Source organism: Manis pentadactyla, chromosome 15 (genome assembly GCF_030020395.1).
Source record: "Manis pentadactyla isolate mManPen7 chromosome 15, mManPen7.hap1, whole genome shotgun sequence".
Taxonomy (NCBI): Eukaryota; Metazoa; Chordata; class Mammalia; order Pholidota; family Manidae; genus Manis; species Manis pentadactyla.
Window position 1 is genome coordinate 61,498,686 of NC_080033.1, and position 12,593 is coordinate 61,511,278.

Here is a 12,593-nt window from a genome sequence, read left to right on the forward strand (position 1 = left end):
CAAACACAACAACATTTACCACCAGACCAGCAGTAGTAGTAACAATAGTACTGCTATTAGTAAATAGCATGGTAATATGGTGGTAAATGGCTATTTCTTGCTCTGCTCTCAGCAGTTTACTGGTTTCCTTATATGCATTCACTCATTCAGTAGTCAAATAAGCCATGAGACAAGTTTATTACTTATAAATGAAGAAACAGGTTCCAAGAGGCTAAGAAATTTGCTCAAGGTACATAACATGGTACAATAAGGAGAATATGAAAAGTTAAAGTTGTATTTTTAATCTAGAGGAACCACTGAAAAAATGGGCAGAGATATCTAAAAAGCCAATAAATTAAAATGGAATTCTAAAAATATTTTTAATCCAAAAGAAGGCAAGAAAGAAGAAAGGGACAAACAAAACAGTAAAATGGCAGACCTAAGTTCAGCTGTATTAACAAGAGACAGAAATGGTCAAATGGATTAAAAAAAAAATCAAAAACTAAACTTAATTGTTACCCAAACAATTCAAACTATATGCTCTATGAGAATCACACCTTCAATATAAAAACAGGATGGAAAGTAAGTTGGTGAGAAAAGTATTCAATGTGACCTGCAAACAGAGTGTGGAGTGGCCCTATTAATCTTAGATAAAGTAGACTTGGGGGCATATCAAGAGATAAAGGGAAGAAAGGCACATGCATGTGACTAATAAGAGCTTCAAAGTAGACAAAGCAAAAACGGACATATTTAAAGGAAGAAAAGACATAGTTGGATATTTTAATTCCTCTCAGTAATTGATAGAATGACAAAAATTTAATGAAGATACAGAAAATACCAATAACACGACTAACCACCTCGATCTAACTGACATTGATGGGACACTTCACCAGCTGCAGAAAACATTCTTTTCAAATGCGCATAGCATGTTCACCAAAATAGACATGCGCGGGGCCATCCAAGTCTTAATATGTTTGAAATTAAAATGAGTAGCAAGGTAACTGGTGTTTAAGCACCTGACAGCTGTTTTTTTTTATTGTGACACAAGTGCCTGACTTACGCTTTTGCTCGCCGAGGCAGCCACTAGCGAGAAGCCATCTGGAAGAACACCTTGTGGATCGGCTGCGCCACTGGATAGAGCCAGGCCTCCGCCTGCCCCCCAGCGTGTGTCCTAGAGATCTCTGGCTGACTTAGACAGCTGACTGACCTTGTTTTCCCCTCTCCTACTTTAATTACCGCTTTTCTCTAAAGAGTGAACCCACAAAGCCCTGGCCCCCCACACTTGACACAACTCCAGGCCCGCCCTTTCTCTCCCTCCACCTTCCCCACCAACCTGGCTGGGTGGCCCCGGGCCTGCCATGCATCCTTCAGAGCCTGTGCTCGCTTAGCCATGGGCATCGTCCCTGAAGTGCCCTGACAGTCATTGCTGAGGGCATCCTGCTGTCATAGGACCACAAGGGCTGGTCCAGCCTCAACACTGGTACCCAAGGGAGAGAGGTGGGGGCCCAGAGGAGTCCCCCAGGGCATGGCTTGCCCACTCGCTCTCTGTAAGCTGAGACAGGCACAGAACAGCTGGCGGAGGGCAGGAGTGTGTGACTGCGGCTAACCCAGGGCAATGCTCTCAGCTGCAAGCGCCATGCTGACTGACTGGCCCAGGTGGGAAACGGGGAGGGGACACTGGTTGCTGGGGGTCTGTCACACTGCTATGTGGTTTCACATGTATGTGTTGCCTGCTGTATCCAATCCAAAATGTCACTGCTGCCATAATCTGGCCATCTCCCCAGATCTGCGGGACCAAGGCCAGTGGTCCAACAGGACGATGGGACCACCGGGTATAAGGGCCTTCACCGACTCAATGTGCAGGAGGGCCTGCCCACCTGGTGGCTCCAGGGTCACGTGCCAGAGGCCCAGCGCTTGCCCCGAACACCTGTGAGTGCGTCTAGTGGAGGCAGACCCCCATCCCAGGGAGGCCAGTCAGGACCCCTGGGAACCTAAGCAGCCGCCTCCGAGGAGTGCCCACAGGGATGGTGTCACCCACAAATTTTTCTGTTAACAACATGCAAGATTGAGGTAATGGGAGAAAATAAAAATCACAATGTAGAAACAGATCAGAAACTACACCTTAACTGAAATACAAATATCAAGATTTTGTGCAGCAGGAAGGAGAAAAGGCTGCTGATTGGCTATCATGGGGTTTGGGGCCAGGCTCTGAACTGGGAGGGCTGCCAAAATTTGACAACTGGCCAGGGTCTCTAAAGACCCTAAAACTCTGAACCTTCTCAAAGACCCATCCAGGTGTATGCTCATTTCCCCCAAAATACCACAGATCCTGAACCCCCTAATGGGGTAGGACCGAGACACACCCCTCAGGAGGCATCTCTGCCACCAGAGGAAAAGCTGACTGGGTTTGGGGGCCCCGTGAGGAAGGAAGAAGAAGATGGGGAGGCAAAGGCCCCCAGAGCCAGGGGAGTATTCGCCCCCGGACCTTCCCTCTCCTCACAGGGACACTTAGCCTGGCACCCTGCCCGTCCCTCCCTCACAGGATCACTGCTGAGGCACAAGCGAGTGGAAACATGCAAGAGGCCCATCAGGGTGGCCTGGCCCCGTGGTGGAAGGTCTGCATCCAGCTCCCCTGAGTGTGCAGGTTGGGGGTTCCCCACACCAACAAGTGATTCTTAGACGCGGGCTGATTTCCTAAAATTCAACTCAGTTATGACACTATACACCCAGAGATGGCATCAGGTTCTACCGTTTTAGGACTCAGTCCTACGAGACTGCCCCGGACCCCCACCAGCATTTCAGGCACCACTTGTGAGCCAGTAGGTTCTGACGGACCAACTACGGATGGGAGGTTCCTGCTGCCCCTCCGTGGACTTCAGATGCCAGTCGAGACTCTAGGTTGTTACCTGTATTTCTGACGAACTAGCTATAAATCAGAGGTTCCCACAGACCCCTCATTGTATTCAACGAATTTGCTAGAGTGGCACACAGAAGTCAGGAAACCCCTTCACCCCTACATCACTAGTTTATTATAAAGGATGTAGTTCAGGAATAGCCAGATGGAAGAAATGCACAGGGCCAGGTAAGGGTAAGGGCACTGGAGCTTCCAGGCCCTCTCCAGGGACACCACTCTCCCCAGTCTCTACATGTTCACCAACCTGGAAGCTCCCCAAGTCCGTCCTTTGTTTTTATGGCAGCTTCATTCCATAGACATGATTGATTAAATCATTGGCCATTAGTAATTGATTCCGCCTCCCGCCCCTCTCCCCTCCCCAGAGGTCAAGGGGTGGGACTGGGAGTTCCAACCCTCTAATCACAGGTGGACTCCCCTGGAAGCCAGCCCCCACCCTGAGGTGGGATCCGAAAGCAACCTCCTCACCTCCTGAATGTAACAAAAGACACCTTTATCCCTCGTGTAGGAAATTCCAAGGGTCTTAGCAGCTCTGTGTCAGAAACAAAAGACCAAATATATATTTTTTATTAACATCATTGATATACAATCTTATGAAGGTTTCACACGAGCAACATTGGGGTTACTACATTCACCCATATTATTGAGTCCACCCACACACCCCATTGCAGTCACTGTCTATCAGCGTACTAAGATGCTATAGAGTCACTACTCCTCTGTGCTATATTGCCTTCCCCTTGACCCCACACACACCGTGTGTGCCAATCATTATGCCCCTTAATCCCCTTATTCCTTCTTCCCCACCTCTATCCCTTTGGTAACCTCTAGTCCATTCTTGGGTTCTGTGAGTCTGCTGCTGTTTTGTTCTTTCAGTTTTGCTTTGTTGTTATACTCCACAAATGAGGGAAATCATTTGGTACTTGTCTTTCTCCACCTGGCTTATTTCACTGAGCATAATACCCTCTAGCTCCATCCATGTTGTTGCAAATGGTAGGATTTGTTTTCTTCTTATAGCTGAATAGTATTCTATTGTGTATATGTACCACATCTTCTTTATCCATTCATCTACTGATGGACACTTAGGTTGCTTCCGTATCTTGGCTATTGTAAATAGTGCTGCAATAAACATAGGGGTGCATATGTCTTTTTGAATCTGTGATCTTGTTTTCTTCAGGTAAATTCTTAGGAATGGAATTCCTGGGTCAAGTGGCATTTCTATTTTTAGTTTTTTGAGGAACCTCCATACTGCTTTCCACAATGGTTGAACTAATTTACATTCCCACCAGCAGTGTAAGAGGGTTCCCCTTTCTCCACAATCTCGCCAACATTTGTTGTTGTTTGTCTTCTGGATGGCAGCCATCCTTACTGGTGTGAGGTGATACCTCATTGTAGTTTTAATTTGCATTTCTCTGATAATTAGCGATGTGGAGCATCTTTTCATGTGTCTGTTGGCCATCTGGATTTCTTCTTTAGAGAACTGTCTATTCAGCTCCTCTGCCCATTTTTTAATTGGATTATTTGCTTTTTGTTTGTTGAGGTGTGTGAGCTCTTTATATATTTTGGATGTCAACCCTTTATCGGATCTGTCATTTATGAATATGTTCTCCCATACTGTAGGATACCTTTTTGTTCTATTGATGGTGTCCTTTGCTGTACAGAAGCTTTTCAGCTTGATATAGTCCCATTTGTTCATTTTTGCATTTGTTTCCCCTGCCCAGGGAGATACATTCAAGAAGAGGTCACTCATATTTATGTCTAAGAGATTTTTGCCTATGTTTTTTTCTAAGAGTTTTATGGTTTCATGACTTACATTCAGGTCTTTGATCCATTTTGAGTTTACTTTTGTGTATGGGGTTAGACAATGATCCAGTTTCATTCTCTTACATGTAACTGTCCAGTTTTGCCAGCACCACCTGTTGAAGAGGCTGTTATTTCCCCATTGTATGTCCATGGCTCCTTTATCGAATATTAGTTGACCATATATGTTTGGGTTAATGTCTGGAGTCTCTATTCTGTTCCATTGGTCTGTGGCTCTGCTCTTGTGCCAGTACCAAATTGTCTTGATTACTATGGCTTTGTAGTAGAGCTTGAAGTTGGGGAGCGAGATCCCCCCCCACTTTATTCTTCCTTCTCAGGATTGCTTTAGCTATTTGGGGTCTTTGGTGTTTCCATATGAATTTTTGAACTATTTGTTCCAGTTTGTTGAGGAATGCCGTTGGTATTTTGATAGGGATTGCATTGAAGCTATAGATTGCTTTCAGCAGGATGGCCATATTGACAATATTAATTCCTCCTATCCATGAGCACCTGATGTATTTCCATTTTTTGGTGTCTTCTTTAATTTCTCTCATGAGTGTCTTGTAGTTTTCAGGGTATAGGTTTTTCACCTCCTTGGTTAGGTTTATTCCTAGGTAGTTTTTAATTGATGCAATTTGTGAATGGAGTTGTTTTTCTGATTTCTCTTTCTGCTTGTTCATCATTAGTACATACGAATGCAACAGATATCTTGTGTATTGATTGTGTATCCTGCAACTTTGCTGAATTATTAGTTCTAGTAGTTTTGGGGTGGATTCTTTAGGGTTTTTTATGAATAATATAATGTCATCTGCAAACTGTGACAGTCTAACTTCTTTCTCACCAATCTGGATGCTTTTTATTTCTTTGTGTTGTCTGACTGCTGTGGCTAAGACCTCTAGTACTGTGTTGAATAAGAGTGGGGAGAGTGGGCATCCCTGTCTTGTTCCCGATCTCAGAGGAAAAGCTTTCAGCTTCTCGCTGTTCAGTATGATTTTGGCTGTGGGTTTATCATAGATGGCCTTTATTATGTTGAGGCACTTGCCCTCTTTCCCCTTTTTGTTGAGAGTTTTTATAATGAATGGATGTTGAATTTTGTCGAATGCTTTATCAGCACCTATTGAGATTATCATATGATTTTTATCCTTTTTGTTGATGTGGTGTATGATGTTGATAGATTTTCAAATATTGTACGATCCTTGAGTCCCTGGAATAAATCCTACTTGATCATGATGGATGATCTTTTCAACATACTTTTGCATTCTGTTTGCTAATATTTTGTTGACAGTTTTTGCATGTATGTTCATCAGAGATTTTGGTCTGTAATTTTCTTTTTTTGTGGTACCTTTGTCTGTTTTTGATATTAGAATGATGTTGGCCTCAGAGAATTAGTTTGGAAGTAGTCCCTCCTTTTCTACCTTTTGGAAAACTTTAAGGAGGATGGGTATCAGGACTTCTGCTGTGAAGCCATCTGGCCCAGGGGGCTTTGTTCTTAGGTAGTTTTTTTTATTACCAATTCAATTTTGTTGCTGGTAATTGGTCTGTTCAGATTTTTGTTCTTTCTGGGTCATTCTTAAAAGATTGTATTTTTACAAAGTTGTCCATTTCTTCTAGTTCTAGGTTATCCAATTAGCATATAATTTTTCATAGTATTCTCTAATAATTATTTATATTTCTGTGGTATCTGTAGTAACTTTTCCTTTCTCATTTCTGATTCTGTTTATGTGTGTACACTCTCTTTTTTTCTTGGTAAGTCTGGCTAAGGGTTTATCTATTTTGTTTCTCAAAGAACCAGCTCCTGGTTTCATTGATTCTTTTTATTGTTTTATTCTTCTCAATTTTATTTATTTCTTCTCTTATCTTTATTATGTCCCTCCTTTTACTGACTTTGAGCCTCATTTGTTCTTCTTTTTCTAGTTTCATTAATTGTGAGTTGAGACTGTTCATTTGGGACTGTTCTTTCTTGAGGTAAGCCTGTATTGCAATACACTTTCCTCTTAGAACAGCCTTCACTGCATCCCATAGATTTTGGGGTGTTGAATTGTTGTTTTCACTTGTTTCCATATATCACTTTATCTCTGTTTTTATTTGGTTATTGATCCATTGATTATTTAGGAGCATGTTGTTAACTCTCCATGTGTTCATGGGCTTTTTTGTTTTCTTTGCATAATTTATTTCTAGTTTCATACTTTGTGGCCTGAGAAGCGTTACTATTTCAATCCTTCTGAATTTACTGGGGCTCTTTTTGTGGCCTAGTATGTGATCTCTTCTGGAAAATGTTCCATGTGCACTTGAAAAGAATGTGTATCCTGCTGCTTTTGGATGGAGTGTTCTGTAGATGTCTGTTAGGTCCATGTGTTCTAATGTGTTGTTCAGTGCCTCTGCCTCCTTATTTTCTGTCTGGCTGATTTTTGTTTTGGAGAGGGTGGTGTGTTGAAGTCTCCTAAAAGGAATACATTGCATTCTATTTTCCCCTTTAATTCTGTTAGTATTTGTTTCACATATGCTGGTGCTCCTGTGTTGGGTGCATATATGTTTATAATGGTTATATCCTCTTGTTGGACTGAGTCCTTTATCATTATGTAATGTCCTTCTTTATCTCTTATTACTTTGTGTTTGAAGTCTATTTTGTCTGATACAAGTACTGCAACTCCTGATTTTTTCTCCCCATTATTTGCATGAAATATCTTTTTCCATCCCTTCACTTTTAGTCTGTGTATGTCTTTGAGTTTGAAGTGAATCTTTTGTAGGCAGCATATAGATGGGTCTTGTTTTTTATCCATTCTTTAACTCTATGTCTTTTGATTTGTTCATTTGGTCCATTTACATTTAAGGTGATTATCAATAGATAGGTACTTGTTGCCATTACAGGCTTTAGATTCATGGTTACCAAAGGTTCAAAGTCAGCTTTGTTACTGTGTAACAGTCTAACTTGCTTATTATGCTTTTTCAAACACAATCTAAAGGTTTTGTTTTTCTCCCTTCTTTTTCTTCCTCTTCCACTCTTTATATATTAGGTGTCATATTCTGTACTCTTTTTATTTCCTCTGGTGACAGCTATTTAGCCTTAGGAACACTTCCATCTATAGCAGTCCCTCCAAAATACACTGTAGAGATGGTTTGTGGGAGGCAAATTCTCTCAGCTTTTGCTTATCTGGAAATTGTTTAATCCCTCCTTCAAGTTTAAATGATAATCTTGCCGGGTAGAGTGTTCCTGGTTCGAGGCCCTTCTGCTTCACTGCATTGTGTATATCATGCCACTCCCTTCTGGCCTGTAAGGTTTCTGCTGAGAAGTCTGATGATAGCCTGATGGGTTTTCCTTTGTATGTGATCTTTTTTCTATCTCTGGCTTCTTTTAATACTCTGTCCTTGTCCTTGATCTTTGCCATCTTAATTATTATATGTCTTGGTGTTGTCTTCCTTGGGTCTCTCGTGTTGGAAGATCTGTGTACTTCCATGGCCTGAGAGACTATTTTCTTCCCCAGATTGGGGAAGTTTTCAGCAATTACTTCCTCAAAGAGAATTTCTATCCCTTTTTCTCTCTCTTCTTCTTCTGGTACCCCTATAATGGGAATATTGTTCCATTTAGATTGGTCACACAGTTCTCCTAACATTCTGTCATTCCTAGAGATCCTTTTTTCTCTCTGTGGCTTAGCTTTTCTGCATCCTGTTCTCTAATTTCTATTTCATTTACCTTCTCATCTACCTCATCTAATTTGCTTTTAAATACCTCTATTGTATGTTTCATTTCAGACACTGTATTTTTCAAAGTTTGTGTCTCTCTTGAATCTTGAATATTTTTCTGTAGCTCTGTGAGCATGTTTATGATTTTTATTTTGAAATATTTATCAAGAAGATTGGTGATTTCAGTTTCACTTAGCCCTCTTTTTGGTGTTTGAGGCAAGATTCTTTTTTGTTTCGTATTTCTAATGATTACTATGGAATAATAACTTTGTGTAGGTGGCACCTCAAGTGTGCAGAAGCTCTACTTCGTGGGGCTGCCCAGTCGCAGGCATGTGGTGCTGGTGCCTTCCAGGAGGAAAGAGCTCTTCCCTGCTTCCCAGCTGCAGTGCCTGCCTCCACTGCCAGGGCCAGTGGGCCAAACTTGCAGGGAGGAGCCTCTGCATTATGCCCCTGTAGCTGCCCTAGGTGGGGCCGCCCTCCGGCTGGCCTGGCTCAATGGTGGAGGCAGTAGGTTTGTGATCTGATGTGGCCCAGGAGGAAGGAGCAGCAGGCTGCATATTGCAGTGGGGGGCCTCGGGGCTGCATTGCCAGCCAGGGGGATGGAGAGCCTGAAACTCCTGAAAGTTCCCAACCTGCTGGACACAGTGCATCAGGACGATTTTGCCCACCTGTCCTTTCTCCTGAGCAGCAATCTCTGTGCAATCCTTGCCTCTTTAGTAGCCCTCTCACTCCTGGGAAGTCTCTGAAAGTACCCACCTTTCTTTTGTCCCAAAGTGACTGGTTGTGGGTACCTGTTCTCCACAAGCAGCTGAAATCTCAGTCTCTCCAAGTATTCTTCCTGTCTTTGCTTTCCAACCCCTCTAATCTCCAGAGCACCATGTAATGTGGGTTCATGCTCTTGGAGCAGATCTCCAGGGCTGGGTGTTCAGCAGTCCTGGGCTTCTACTCCCTCCCGGCTCTGTTTCTCTTCCTCTCTCCTGTGAGCTGGGGTGGGGGAGGGCTTGGGTCCTGCTGGGTCAGGGCTTTGCTACTTTACCCTTTTCTGTGAGGTCCTCTCTTTTCCCCAGATGCAAGCAGTCTGTTGCAGTCTTCTTTTGGGCCACTCTTTCTGGATTAGCTATATTTGCTGTATTTTTGTGTTTAATGTAGTTTTGGGAAGAGATTTCTGCCTCACTTCTCACATCGCCATCTTTTTCCACCTCCTCCAAGTATGTATTTCTTATTATAAATCACAATATCACAAATGGGTTTATTATTTCTATGACCATAGTGACCCAACCCTGAAGAGGCTGCACTTGACCCTGAGGCCAGAGAATTCTTTCCACAGAGCACTGCCCCTAATTACAGGCATACCTACAGGACCACTGAGAAACCATCCAAAAGGCACTGGAGGGAGTTGCCTTGATTATGAGGCAAGGAGGAGATTCCCACCCAGACGCCCAGATACCACGGATTCATGTCCCTCTGCAGCCCCTGAAGGGTCACCCTCAAACAAATTTCCTTCAAGGGAGAAGGTTTCCCACTCCTTCCCCCAATAAACCCTTGATCTAATTTTGCCCCTTAGGGGAATACCCAGGCAAAGTGCTACTGGGAGTTAAGCAATCTGGGGTTCCCTGCCACTTGATCTCTGGCCAAGTGGCTCAGCCAGTTCCTCCCACAAGGCCGGCGCGCCCAGGGCAGATCCGGGAAGGATACCCAGAGCCCCATCCCATCCTTGCTGCACACGGTCCGCACACACTGACCTCATGCCTGAGGCCATTCCCACGTCGCCTCAGGCCCCCTCACTTAGCCCTCCACCCTCCATGTGGGTGAAGACCGTTCCTGGCAGCTCTGAGGGGTCCACTGACCTTGGGTGGGGGAGAACTCATGCCTTAACCTGGGCTCCAAAGGGGGCCCATCTCCTGGGCATCAGCCAAGAGCCCGGTAGACAAGTGCGTTCTCGCTCCCACACCAGACAGTAGAGGCTGCCCAGTGCGACATTTTCCCCAGCCAGAGGGTGTGAGACCGAATCCCGACAACCATGGGGCCCCTCTGAAAGGAGCTACGTCCAGGCAGGCCACTCTTCCTGAATGTAGTGGGCACAAGGGCTGCCTAATGAAACTCAGTTCCTCCACAAACTGACAGGAAGGAGAAAACATGGCTCAGACCAACCAGTGCCCCAGCCTGGGTGTCTTAAAGACAGAAAAAAGCTCTCCTCTCGGGAGAGATGAGCCACGTACAAACAGCTCGGCTGGAAGAGGCTGGACCCAAGCAATGTCCAAATGACACCCCCAGGTTCTGGGTATCAAATACTGCTGCAAGCTAATTGGCCCCATTAGTGCCTGGAGACTCACCCCGGACCAGACTGCCCAGGATGTGAAAATGTCCCACTAAGTCACCCAAATCTGTAAAAAGATTTCCCGAGTCCCTGAGATGACTGACCTATTTTCATGGCTGTACTCTTCAAGTTTGGCACAAAGGCCACGGACAGGATTTCAGACCATAGCCTGTATAATTGTTATAGGATTTGATACTATAATCTTTATTAGATGTGGCCCCTTCTTGGTTACAATGTACCGTACCTGTGATTTTTAATACATCTACTACCTGGGCTGCTGCTGTCTCCACCATGCAGTCAGATGCCTCGGCATCGCAGGGTGGATTGTAGCATCAGGCGCGTTCAGTTGGTTTTACTGTAATGCAAGTGCTTGACTTGAGCTTTTTTTTTTAAATCACTTCACCTGTCAGATGGCTATTATCAAAATGGCAACTAACAAGTGTTGGCAGGATTAGAGCAAAGGGCACTCCCTCATGCACTGTTGGTGGGAGTGTAAATTGGTGCAGCCACTATAGAAAGCAGTATGGAGGTTCCTCAAAAAATTAAAAATAGAAATACCATATGACCCAGCAATTCTACTTCCAGGTATTTACCCAAAGAAAACAAAAGCAGTAATTCAAAAAGACATATACACTCCTATGTTTATTGCAGCATTATTTGCAACAGCCAAGGTATGGAAGCAACCTACTCGCCCTTCAATATACAACGAAGAGTGGAACACATACAATGGTGTATCACTCAGCCATAAAAAAATGAAATCTTGTCATTCGTAACAACATTGACAGACTAGAGTGCATTACACTAAGTAAATAAGTCAGAGGAAGATACCCTATGATTTCACTTAACTGTGAAATCTATAAAACAAATAAACCAAACAGACTCAAATACAGAGAACAAAAAGATGTTTGCCAGAGGGGAGGGGGCTGAGGGAATGGGAGAAATAGGTGAAGGGGACAAAGAGGTACAAACTTCCAAGTACAAAATAAGTTACAGGGATTGAAAGGTACAGCAAAGGGGATATAGTCCATAATAATGTTGGAACTTTGTATGGTGACAGATGACAACTAACTCACCATGGTGAGCATTTCATGATGTATGTAATTATCACTATGCTGTACACCTGAAATATGCCAGCTATATTTCAATTCAAAAATTTTAATAAAGTAGGATTTAAAATAACAAAACTTGAGTTTTTGATTGCCAGGACATCTACTTCAGAGACAGCTATCTCAGACAAACACATGGCCAGCCACGCTAAAGAGCAGCCGCTCGTTTCCTTTGTGTTAGAGACCTCTGGTGACTTGGATAACTGATGGTTTGGCCTCTGGGTTTTCCCTTCCTGAGCTTTAATTCCCGCTCCTATGTTTTACATTCACCAATAGAGTGAGCCCTTGAAGCCCTAGGCCCCCACCTGTGACCCCAACAGAAGAGCCAGGCCCCAGCACTGCTAACCGGCTCCTGCGTGAAGCGGCCGCTGCTAGGCTGGGCACCCTACTTGGAGAACCCCGGCCCACAGAGGACCGACTCCCGCCGCAGAGAGCTGCCATCTAGTTGGAGACGGCCAGGTGAGCAGGTGGGTCCAGTGGAGTGTGGTTGGCTCCTAACAGAGGGGCTGCCAGGTGCCTCCTGGGAGCATGGAGGAGGGAGCTACCTACTCCAGTGCAGGCAGAGGCGGCCCGGTCTGGATTTGAGGCACCACAGAATGCCAGACTGTTTATTGAGGCCACCTGGCCGGGGGGTCCTCGTCCTTGGCTTCCTTTGATCGTGCAGACTGAGCTGGCGCCACTAGCCGTCCATCTGGCCCGCCCCAGGGCTGCGGGCCCCACTCAACCGCCTGCAAAACTCTGCAGGGCAGAACCCTGGCTGCCACTCCCGCCTTGCCACGCAGTCACTGTGGTAACTGCCGCC